Source organism: Stegodyphus dumicola, chromosome 12 (genome assembly GCF_044657685.1).
Source record: "Stegodyphus dumicola isolate Sdum_Otavi_A_Nest chromosome 12, ASM4465768v1".
Taxonomy (NCBI): domain Eukaryota; kingdom Metazoa; phylum Arthropoda; class Arachnida; order Araneae; family Eresidae; genus Stegodyphus; species Stegodyphus dumicola.
In genome coordinates, this window is record NC_140779.1 from 11,260,214 (window position 1) to 11,273,504 (window position 13,291).

At 32.2% G+C, this 13,291-nt stretch overlaps 1 protein-coding gene and 1 non-coding gene across 3 annotated transcripts in view; both read right to left on the reverse strand.

Annotated features, from left to right (window-relative positions):
* Positions 1-13,291, reverse strand: part of LOC118196096 (uncharacterized) — a 340,791-nt gene that overhangs the window by 258,568 nt on the left and 68,932 nt on the right. The window lies entirely within an intron of this gene.
* TRNAK-UUU (transfer RNA lysine (anticodon UUU)) lies at positions 5,473-5,545 on the reverse strand. The gene has a single exon. It is a non-coding gene; the product is annotated as a tRNA-Lys (tRNA).

The following is a 13,291-nucleotide window of genomic DNA, read 5'->3' on the forward strand; positions in this document are numbered from 1 at the left end:
ACTCCAAATAAAATAAAAATGTAACATGAAATTTTTAGAATTTTAGGTTCACAGTAGTTTCCAAGTGTTATAAAAGCTATATATTAAATATGGAATTAAATTATGCAACAGAATGTTTTAAACTGTGCGCGCAAGGTGGAAACATGACGAAAAATGTTGTCACAAAGCGGATTAAATTATAAAAATATTTGTGGCAACACAAACTTTCTGATGACTATTTCAGAAAGCAGCTATATTACGTAGTCAGCTGTAAAAAGTTGGAAGTAATTGCTTTTAAAATAAATAAGTCATCCCAATTCATGCAACAGTCACTTATTCGAAGATCTTATGGATTTTAAGGTGTATGAGTTCCCTTAATATCAGAAATATCAAATATTTAAGAATCTTAGAACATCATTTTCACAGTCAATAATAGAAAAATTCTGATGTGTATACCACATGACTTCCTTGTACGGAATATTAAATTATACGCATTTTTTCTTGCATTTTATTTAAACTTATTAGGTTGAATTAAACCTACTTCGCCGAAAGCGCATAAACCACAATAGAAAAAATGCATTCTTTAAAATTCACTTTGTTTACCATAGCGACACTCTGGCGCTGGGTTCACTTAACAGTATTATATTTCATTCATATTATAACTGAGAATGCACAAAATGTATATCATTTAAAGAATTATCTAATCGTTGCCACATGTTCTATTCAAATACTATAATAAAGCTAGAACGATGTATAAAAGAAATTAAGCAAATAAAACAAAAAAGAAACAGTTTTTCATAGACGATTGAGCATTTCTCATTTAATTCAGTTCTGACTTCGCGAGAAGGCAAAAATACATAAAAACTCAAAATATCTATATTAAAAATTATGAAGTAAATCTCAAACGCTTATTTCCTCGAAAAAATTCCAGAAAGAATTAAGCATGATTTAATTGGCAATAATAAATGAATGCGTTATCTTTGTCGTTGCGAAGCTAAGATTCTCTAGATAGGCAACAAATCCACTAGTCTCCTGTTTCAAATGTAAACATCAATGGCCACCATTAAAAACAGGCTTAGCGGGAATTAAACAACTTTAAAATTGCTGATAATTCTAAAAATATTGCACACAGATTAACTAAAGGCATAAAATCCTTAACCGGAAGAAAAAAAAACAATATAATACAATCCTTTTTAAAGAAAAAAATGTACAATTTACAAACATATAAGAGTAAAGAAAATGAGATCACTGAACCGGGTAATAGAGTGGATATATAATACTCAATATCATGACTCTTGACAAATGGAAAACCTACCTAAAATGCACGCTTTTTCATAACTACATCAAGTTTCAAAATTAACTTTTTAAACAAGTCAGAGGATTGCCAATGGGCTTACATTCCAGCACCTCGATCTGTAATATCTTTTTATTTGTCAAAGAATTTAACTTCCAAAAAAATCTACAACCACAAGAGTTAAATTACTACAAACACACCTAAAGATATATTGATGACCTTATTACAATTAATAATTTTGGTAAAATTGAAAACTCCGACATTTATCCGAATTGTCTTAAACTTAATAAAACTAATAATTCACAAAATAGCATAGACTTTCTAGATCTTCAAATCATTAACTACAAAAAAATTTTACGTTTTGACAAAACAGAAACTTCAATTTCAATACTAACAAATTAATAAATTGGAACTCCAACACATCCAAAAAAGTAATTAACAATACTATAATTAATCAAATACAACGAATTAAAACTATATGCACAGATACAATAGATTTACAACGCGAAATTTTGATCCTTATCAAAATTCTCAAAAATAATCTAATTCCCTTTCAATTTATCAACCATTGCCTTAAAAGAGCAGGCGTTAAATACTCACTCTAAATCATTTAACTGATAGGGATATGATAATTTATTCCTAAACCTGAGAAGGCGGTATAAGTTGGATGACTGTCAGTTGAAAGATTTGTATATAGTGTAATTACTCAATTGTATATATTGTAAAAAGCTAATTGTCTTCAGACATATACTGTTACTATACTGTTACTAAAAAAATGGGCCTATTTCCTGCCTTTAGACTGTCTACTAGCTCTTGGACAGCGAAAATGCCTTTTTCCTTTCTTAAATTCTTAATCATTGCGACACGACAATTAGCCAGAAATTAATTAATTTCCATTCACTAGTATTTTAAAAAAATCTTAACAGACGGTCTCTCTCAGATAAGAACTCCACAAAATACATCCCTCAAGAATTCCAAGTCCCACCCATAACCGTAAATTACTTTACCCAAGTCTTACCGACTGATATTATTCAAAGCCCCTACTGCCGCTAAGAATTTTCGGACACCCTACACTTCTGAGTCAGACACGAAGAGAACACTTTGCCAACTCCCCCACTAGAAAGAATGTAAGTTACTTAATACCTTTCTGGCCTTTATATCTTCATATACATTCACTGATCTTATTTATATTATTTTCTATATTATTTTTATATTATTTTTATGTTCTCTTTGATTTGTTTTTACAAAGTTTGCATTATTTATCTTTTTTATAATCTTCTATGTTTATTTCAACTTTACTTTGATTTCGATTTCATAATGACAATTTCCAATGTTTAATTTCTACAAATAATATAGTACTCAAATACATAAAGATGATAGTGTCGGGGACGGTTACTCGAGTTTTACAGGATTTCTCTACAGTAATTGATTTTTACTCCAAATTGAATTGACTAAAATGCTTCATGAGAATAAGTTCTTTGAGTAGCAACTATTCGCGGAAATATTTGGCCTGACTAGAATTGCCGGTTTGGCTTTAACTTATAACTCGAGTAAAGACGAAACACTTTCATATTTACGTATTTTTATCAATTATTGATCATTGAACGGGAGTTGGTTTGTTCCCCTTGAAAAGTCAACTAATTTCCGATCAATGACAATAATTACATGTTTTAATTTTTACTTTTACAATTGTAATATTATTCTTCGTGATGATTTAACTCCAGTCCCCGTTAAAACATTATTAACATTTTGCTTTCAAATTACTTCAAAACATCTTTCAAAATATAACTTACCAGTATGGATGCACACTTTTAAAATAATTCTACTTTAATTTAACTTAGGAGATAATATAATCAATTAATCAATACTGTTTAGGAAATAAATTATTATTAAATAACTTTGCAGCAATTGCGCAAGTATTAATAACTTGTATTCGCACTAAATGGATTTAAGTTCATACAACATTTGATATGCTAAATAGCAGCTATTAGCGCTATTTATCTCTTACCTAATGTACCCGCTTTATATATTATCTCCAACCTTTTTAAGTTTTAAAGTTCTTATACAAAAACTTTACTGTATTGAAGGTTAGCAGCCTCCTTACTTTTATATAAATATATTTATATACGTTTGGTGCGGCCGATTGCAACCCAAATATGAGGTGCACATCTACATGTTATGGCAGTCCTATATATTAAATTTCAACGTTCTGAGGCTACTCGTTTTTGAGTTATGCGAGATACGTTCGTACAGACGCCACGAAAAATTCTCTTCAGAATTAATTTTAAAGCAGTTTTATAATTTTTTTGAAGGAAAACAGTATTTTATTCTGTCCTTACGTACAGATATGACGCAAAAACATCGTTAAATTGCATTCGATAGCGGTGAAAATGGATATTTTCGTTAAAATATGCTACCTGAAACTTTTCGCGATAACAATACTTCCTTTTTACTTCGTACAAGGAAGTAAAAAGGAATATAGTATACATACAAGCTTTGACTAAGATTCGAAGTTACCCCCCCCGGGGGCTGTACAAACACAATCAATTTACGGTTAGTGTCTAGTTAAGTAGCTCTTAACTGGTAGGTAATTCCTTCCTTTAGAAGGGGGGACCTCATCGCTTCAGGACCTTAACGTCATGAGACTCAACTTGCAACAGAAAGCTCCACAGCAAAGAAAAACCAACCCACAGTTGACATCACATGATGCAAAATGATATTGTTACGTTTTTCTTTCTTCTGACTCCAGTAGTTACGGTATTTTCTTACTTCACGTTCGTACGTACGGGGTTCCTGCGGATTTGGAGTGAATAACGACGACACTCTTATTTACCAGTATTAATGAGATAGCTAAAAAATCACTTTTACAGTCATCGAACTGTTATAAACAAGCTGACACGTTCAGCGACACAGCCTTCACACTGTCAGGCAACAACAGTGGAGACAGCTTCACTGCAAAGCACCCGAGTACAGCTCCCGACTCTGCTTGGTCGTTCTCGGAACTCCACGTACTCTCGAGACTCTCCACACGATGCACTCGACGATACACAAGTGTATAGCTCTCGACTCAGCACAGTCGAAGACAAAACTCGACGATGCACTAATTCGCGATGCACTAAAAGACTCTCTCGATGCACTCGACGACCCACTCGGCGCTAGATTTCGAGACACTCGCTCGATGACTGACTATCAGCTCGTTAGACGAGGCATACACACTGAGACACACTCTCTCTCGATAAGAGACACACTAACTGACTGCGGACCAGCAGGTTTTATATAGCTTTCGGCTTGTGTTCGAGTACATTCTGGGCTAAACCGGTCCAGAAGGTTCTCCAACCGTCCATGGCATATAGCCAATTTTTTCGCCAAATGGGCGATTTCTCGCCAAAAGTGGCAACCCTACCTTCCCTTGCCATTTTATGGCAACCCTAAAACTGCTTTGCGGGGAAGCCATCTTACCGCGCCTTGGCATTTCGTAACAATATAGAAAGGAAGAAAAGTTCAAATTTGGGGGTATTTCAAACGCTGTGAAATGTACTTTATATGGTTACAAAGCGTTTTAAAAGTTAGCCTGGTTTAACTGTAAGTCATTTGGGTGAACCTTCACACTGTGACCTATGAAGGACAATGTAACTTTGATGATTGAAATTACCCTTCCTTTTGAAAGCAGTCGTAGAGGTTTGAGTAGCAACAATTGCTTTCAGAGACATTATAAAATTTCCTACATCAGAGAAAATAAACAGATTAAAACTTATACTGAAGAAATTTGCTCTAGTTGTTTAGTCATTTAATAGAAAAACCGCTTCTAGCTCAGTTAAAATTCTGTCATCCGATTAATTTTCTGTACACCTACGACAGTTTAACACCTCCACAACCAAAGATAAATTTGGCTCTCTTTGGAAACAAAGTTCGAGCGGCGACAGAAATTTAAGCTTCGAAGCTGGTATTTCGTAATCTCCCTCTTGTCACAGAATATTTTCCGTGACTCATTGAAACACTTTCCCTTTGCAGCAAACGTACACTTGCAAATATTGTGTTATTTTGTAGTCTATAGAAATGGAAATTATAATATTGAAACATGGCTGTTGTATATAATATCACGAAACAATACAGTGTATAATAGATGCAACATAATGTTAAATAATGAGCCTGTAGGCACATTAGATTATTTCTAAGCAGAAGACATGAAAAATGAGCAATGCCCTCGCCGGGACTCGAACCTCGGACCTCTGGAATAAAAGCCGAGTGTGCTGACCATTACACCACGAAGGCATGCTAAGAAGGTGGCATAAATAACTTATATACTCCCCCTTTTTAAAGGGCTTTTGGGGATTAGGGGACCCAATCTCCAAATCCTGGTGGTGGAGAATCATCATCCACCACTTTTTTTAGTACGTGCGCCACTGTACAGACATTAAGTTATTTCTAAGCAGAAGACATGAAAAATGAGCAATGCCCTCGCCGGGACTTGAACCTCGCGACCATTACAGCACGAAGGCATCTAAGAAGGCGGGAGAAACACCTTACGAGCCTTTTTGAAAAGAAGAATAATAACGCACCCAGATATGAAGATGAACCGATTGTGAAGCTTTGCTCTAGATATTTGTCGTAGCATTTGACAGGGAACTGTTACTTTCTTTTAATTTTGTAGTTTACCTGAAGTTTCAATTCTTTCAGATATTTTCATGATTTTTATTGTATGTGTTTGTAATTATGAAATGGTGTCATGTGTGTGTGTATTGAGAATACGGCAAAGCACACCAGGGCTATCTGATTAAGGGGAGGGATGCCATCGTGGAGGACTTTCTAAGGGAAACTGGCTCGTATACACGTTACACATGGGATTGGATTGGATTGGATTGGATTATTCAGTTATGGCAAAGCACACGAGGGCTATCTGCCTAAAGGGAGGGATGCCTTCGTGGAGGACTTTCTAAGGGAAACTGGCTCGTATACACGTTACACAAGGGGAAATCCACGAAAACGCCCATGCAGCCAGCCCGTTCGCGGGATTCGAACCTCGGACCGAACTACCAGTGTTCAGCGATTTTACCGTTCGGCCGCTGGTAGGTCCGAAATGGTGTCATGAAATCAATAACTAAGCTGAAAATAAATGTTTGAGCAAGTACACGTAGGTTTCTATAGCAGTCATAATATTGAAAAATCAAATTATATGACAAGAATGTGAAAAGTACATTCAGCACATAAAGCACATGCGTGATATACGAGTATGTAAGGTTTCTTTTACGTGCTGACTAAATACCACTTTCAAAACGAATGAAGAAATGCCAAAATTATATTCTTCAAATTCGTATTTGTGGAAGAAATTATTTTCCTTATTTCAGTTGCAGTATATAATAAAAGGAGACATAAATGCTGAGAATGAGGCTAAATTTGAAAGATATCGCAACAAATACTTAACCTTTAAGCACATCATACATAAAATAATGCTTTGCCATAACTTAGGCTTAGAAATTTTTTTTTCACACTGAAATAAATTATTTTGGTTATTTTATATCATAAATGATGACAGAACCTGAAGCATATTTTACTTTTCCTCAGTGAATTTAAAATCGCATTATATGGTTTATATCATTTGGCGAGTTTAAAATTACACTATCTAGTTGGAACTACGGTTATTTAACTTCTAAAGCATAAAGGACACAATGTCATCGAGTATGATTCATACGGTTATGCTCTGCTTACACAGTTAAACTAAAGCGTGAGTAATTTTAAATAACTTTTGGATACGTATCCTTAGATACAAAATACGTAATAATAATAAGCGAATACAGGTTTATATTTTAACTATTTTAATTACTGTAAATAACATTTAATGAGAACACATTTATAAGCTTTACATAAATTTATTTGTAACTTTTTAAAAGTATTTTCCGTTATTACCATCACATTGGTATTATTTTAATTTGGCACTATTTTGCACTGCATTAGTATAAAATCTGATGTGTACACCGCATGACTTCCTTGTACGGAATATTAAATTATATGCATTTTTTCTTGAATTTCATTTAAATTGATTGGATTGAATTAAATCTACTTTGTCGACAGCGCATCAACCACAATAGAATAAATGCAGTCTTTAAAATTCACTATATTTGTTTACTATAACGACACTCTGAATGCACAAAATTTATATCATTTGAAGAATTGTCGTTGCCACATGTTCTATTCAAATACTATAATAAAGCTAAAACGATGTATGAAAGAAATTAAGCAAACAAAACAGAAAACAAACAATTTTTCACAGACGTTTGAGTATTTCTCATTCAATTAATTCAGCTCTCACTTCGCGACAAGGCAAAAATACATAAAAACTTAAAATGTCTGCATTAAAAATTACGAAGTAAATCTTAAACACTTATTTCCTCGAAAAAATTCCAGAAAGAATAAAGCGTGATTTAATTCGCAATAATACATGAAGGCGTTATTTTTGTGTTGCGAAACTTAGTCTCTAGATTGGCAACAAATCTACAATTCTGCTGTTTCAAATGTAAACAAATATGTCCGCCATGTTATTTAAAACTTAACCGCACTTAAGCAGCTTTTAAATTGTTGATAATTGTACAAATATTGCTTCCAGAATTACGAAAGGCACAAAAACCTTAACCGGAAGATAAAAACAACATAATTCAATCATTTTTAAAGCAACAAATGTACAATTTACAAACATAGAAGAGTAAAGATACTGAGATCACTGAGCCGGGTAACAGAGTTGATATATATATATATATATATATATATTTCGATAGCGGTCAAAATGGATATTTTCGTTGAAATATGTTGCCTGAAACTTTTCGCGATTACAATACTTCCTTTTTACTTCGTACGAGGATTAAATATAGATCTCAGAAAAATTGCCATTTTCGATACTTGTAAATGTTTTTTCCTTTCAGAGAACAGCAGGTGAATGAGTGTCAATTTCACGCCAAAAAACTGCGTACTTACTTTATCTTTTAAGGAATTATCCAGAAGGTTGGCTTAATCACGTAATTCTGTCTTTAAATAATATATCCGTCACACTAAACTTCAATGAAACTTTTTTGCGAAATGTGTTATAAAGCTGCAAATCGTTTATATTCTTCTTTCTCTACTCTAGTTCAGTCAGTTAGTCATTGCATTTACGTAGTAAATCTTTTTATGTGAATAAGCAGTCGTAAGAGCTTTGCTTAAATCTCAGTTTAAAATTAAACTGAGATGTCTACAATAGCACATGACTGTCTACCATGGAGGTAGGAAGTAAGATGGAGTCGCCCTAAACAAGTTTCTCCGTACCTTGCTCTGAAGCACCGGCGATCCCTACGTGGTGAGCAAAACATTGGATCATTTACCATTGAGTTCTATGGAATTTGACGCGTTCGGGTGTAAATATTTTGTAATTACGTCGCAAATATACATATAAATGTATATATTTTCTTTTTCTACAACATTTCAGAGTCATAAGTATGTGAAAACAACATATTTTTAAACAACATTTCATTCTGAACGGAATTAAATGCTATACTTTTCACAGGACAGTTTTCTCAGAATGGTTTAATTTGAATGAAATATTTTCACAAGTTTTCGTTAATTACATTAGAAAAAAAAATTAAGGTAATTCGATTTTATTCGGTTAAGGTACAAAAATTAAGATCAAAGTTTATTGTATTATTAATATTAAAATTATGCATTATTTTTTTTCTATTTATAGAGCTTCTTCCTAAAATATTTTCTTAAATATGACATGATTTTTTGGCTTCTTTTAAATCGAAAAATGTAAGTCAATTTATAATTAATGCTCTATTCGGTTCATTTTAAATTAGAGAATTATTAGGAATTAGCGAAAAGTATAATTAAATAGGTATTAAATAGTATTTGACTTTCTCTGAACATTTCTGAAAGGGAATAAAATAAGTTTTGGTTTTTTAAGCATTATTTAAAACTTGTAACTGAGTTATTATAAAATGTAAAGGGAATAATTCTTTTAATTATACTTATCAGATTTTTTTTTACCCTTCATTTCAACAATACATATTCCAAAACTCTTTATTACGTACTTAAGTGCGCATCTCATAGCATTTGCTTTACAATACCTTTTAACAGATTGCTTTCCAATACGAACAATTCTTGCTTAAATAGTTTTATAACGTATTTGTCAACAGGATTTCAATTTATATTTACAATTCAATATTAAGGTTATTATATATTTAGATAACATTTATAATCATTATAAATTAGATACATTTAATCATTAGATTTCTTCACAGTATTTTCACAATTGTTTATAAGTGAATAAATTCTTCATTTCAAATACATTTATAAATAATTTAATGAATATCTAAGTATTTTGTCAAAGGCAGATACATGCGTTCTGCAAGCACATGCATAAATACCCATACATATTTCCTATTTATCATTTCCGGCATGTGCAAATCTTTAATTTCTGTGCATTCACTATATTTTTCGTGTAAAGTAATTTACACTAATTTATCATACATCCGAAAGTTTTACATAAAAAATATATATGAATATAATTTGAAAGAAAATTATAAGTATTATTTTTAATACCCACTCAAAGGTCAGTTTTTCTTCAAAATTCCCCCACGATGGCATCTCTCTCTTTAGGCAGATAGCCCTTGCATGCGTTACTCTATTTAATAAAAACTTAATCTGACACATGTGCCTAATTACAAATATTTTAACATACATAATTTTATATTTACATTTAGCCATCAAGTTTCAAACTTTTCAAATCTTCTAGAAAATAAATTTTGGCAGATCTCTTTTAGCAATTTTCTTAAAATCTATATTTTTGTAGTGCAACAGCTTAGAATTTTATAAAACAAATTCATAATCAAAATCGCTGTTGTTAGTTATCGAAAAATAACCAAGATGTGATTTTTGCGTAAATGTCACTAAACTATACAAATTGCTATTATCCATCACACTATGAATGTTTCTTTCATGCGAGAGTGTCCCTTTTTCGATTTCTATGGAACTGTCGTGTATCGAAATACTATCAGAATCTTGTCAAGCGAGCTTCTGAATGTAAACAAAGAACACCCCGTCTGGTGACCCAAGCAGTGCTTCACTTCTAGCGCGGAATGGCCCCTCCTCCCTTTCCTACCTCCATGCTGTCTACAATGGCACATGAAATCAATGACGTCTACCCGACGTCACTGTATGTCAAGTTTCAAATATTTTTCAAATTGCTCCTCGAACTGATGATCCTGTACCAAAATTCTAAAAACGTCCTTGAGCATAAATGGGTCTTCATATCACGTGTTTTTCCTCAACTGATAAAAAATTTTATTCAAAATTTGAGTTTGAATCACTGTTCATCAGACAGTTTAATTAACAGCAAGCTTTGCACGTTAATGATGTTTACTTCAAACACATGCATACTTACTTCATTCGATACTGATCCTGCATTTAACGTTAGCCATTAACGACGCGAGTCTCAAAGGACAAATTAAAAAAAAGTTTCTGTTAAGTGGGATGAAAAATTTTTTCCACATCCTATCAGTTTAGAAAATTATTATAGTTAATTTTACGCCTCAGGAAGTCATTAAACGTTTAATTATTAAGTATACAGAATAAATTAAATATAATAAATAAAAAAATCTGAAAGGTTTCAGATTTTAAATTTCAGAATCTGAAAACTTTCAGATTTTAAATTTACCTCCAAAGGTTCGTTTTTCAACGATTTATATGTTGCCTTTATTTATTAAATATCATATTCTTTGCACTTAAACCATAAAATTCAGTTCACTAGCAATGTCGTAAAATAATTTTAAAATGAGCCTATCTTTAGAATTTCCGATACACAATTCCACGCGCTAGACATAGAAAGGTTTTTTATTTACTCGTAGAGTGTTGCCATTGCTCACTTTGAAATTTTTGAGTTTGTTAATCAAAACTTCATTAAAGTTTTACAAAATATGAAATCGATAATAAAACAAATTCCAAATTTAAAATTTGGTCTTCCACATACCCATATTCGTAGGAGGATGACGTCATTCAAAATTCGATGGCTATATGTACCGTTGTTTTATCACAACGCGAGAAATATACATACATTTAAGCATATTTTTCACTATTTGATTACTTCAAATATAATGCAGGACTCTAACATTTGGTGGCAACAGTGTGAAAAGAACATTTATAGTAAACCAACGCAAAATCGCAAAACGAAAACAATAGTCCTTCACGGACAAAGCCCCTTTGAACTAATAAACATACAGAAATAATAAATTAAAAAACGAAAAAAATCGGAGTTTTCAGATTTTATATTAGCCCAAAGCGGCTTTTTTAACGTTTTGTGTGTTACTTTTATTTATTAAATATCATGTTCTTTGCCCTTAAACCATAAAATTTAATTCAACGACAATATCTCAACATACTTTAAAAAGAACGTATTTTTTAGAATTTCCGATACACAGTCTCGCGCGCTGGAGATAATTTTTTTTTTTGGTACAGTGTTGCCATTGCTCGCTTAGAAATCGTTGAGTTTCTTAATTAAAAACTCATAAATGCTTTACAAAATATGAAACAGATAATAAAACAAATCTGGGCTTCGAGATGCTCGAATTCGGGTGGAGACGTACGTTATTCAGAAATGGATGGCTCTAGATTCCTTTGTTTTATCACAATGCGAGAAACATACGTACATATAAACAGATTCTTCATTATTTAATTTCTTCAAATATAATTCAAGGCTGTAATATTTGGCGGCAACAATTCGAAAAGTGAAACGCCACAAAATGCCAAAACGGAATTAATAGCTCTTCTGAGCTAACAATAAGTTAAATATACAAAAATATTTTTCAGGAAATTTTTTTGTTTCAGATGTTAAGACTATACGAAAAACAGAGAATAAATTTTGAAATGGAACATACAAATACAGCCACATATAAAGCAGAAAGATTCACTAGCAAAGCGGGCATTAACAGTTGCCTGAATTTATCAGCATGCATTTTAGCAACCAGAATGTCAGAATGCTTTAAGCCGCCATTACACACGCTTATTACTAATTTCACAAAATTTATTTAGCACGATCAATGCTTAACGATTTGAGTTTGCCATACTAAAATGCAAGCATGCGTGAAAAACAAGTGACGTCCATTTACAAATGAATTAGGCAAACCATTTGATTAGTAAAACATAGAAAAAGAGTTTAAGTTTTTTGATCTGATTGTTTTCGGACGATTGTCTATTTAATTACTTCATTTTTTCCCCGCTTCTGATATGATCTTTTACTTGGGAAGCAATAATGGGGGGAAAAAATAAATGCCATAAAAGCAAAAAAGAATAAGCAGACTTTGATTCCATTATTTCTGCAGAAGACACATTCTTACTTAGCTATGACTGGGTTTTCATTCTTAATTGTGCTTTGAATTTATTAATTTTCCATATTAGAGCTTATTATTTTCTGCCTTATTTACTGATTATTTAAGATTATTTACTATAATTTATGTATTAGACAGATAAGCAAACAGATGCATTTACCTAATGGCGAAATAATGGTAATAAATTTGCAGCAAAGCAGAAATTCATTGATACTTATTGTTTAGTAGAGTAGTAGAAATATAAACCAATCAGTAAAATCGAAACAGCCATATTTTATGAACTCGTTAATGACCGGGAAACCCTATTAAAAATCTGATATGGACACCACATTTACGGTAAATTATGCACATTTTCGATGCATTTCATTTAAATTTATTTCCCCAAACTTCATTACAGATACATAGTAATACATACATTTAAGCAATTCGGTTCTCCCTTCGCGGATAACAAAGGAATGTACAAAAACTCAAAATACCTTCCTCAAAAATTGTAAAATATTAAAAAACCTAAAACAACAAAAAGTTAAAAAAACCATCAAAAAATAATTTTTGAAATTAAAATTGGAGTTTAAGGGGTATCAGAAACCCCTCTATACCGACAATGTTAAATTGGCCATTTTCGATGTACCTTTTCTCAAAATCTGCTGTAGACACAAGCTTGAAATTTTTTCTG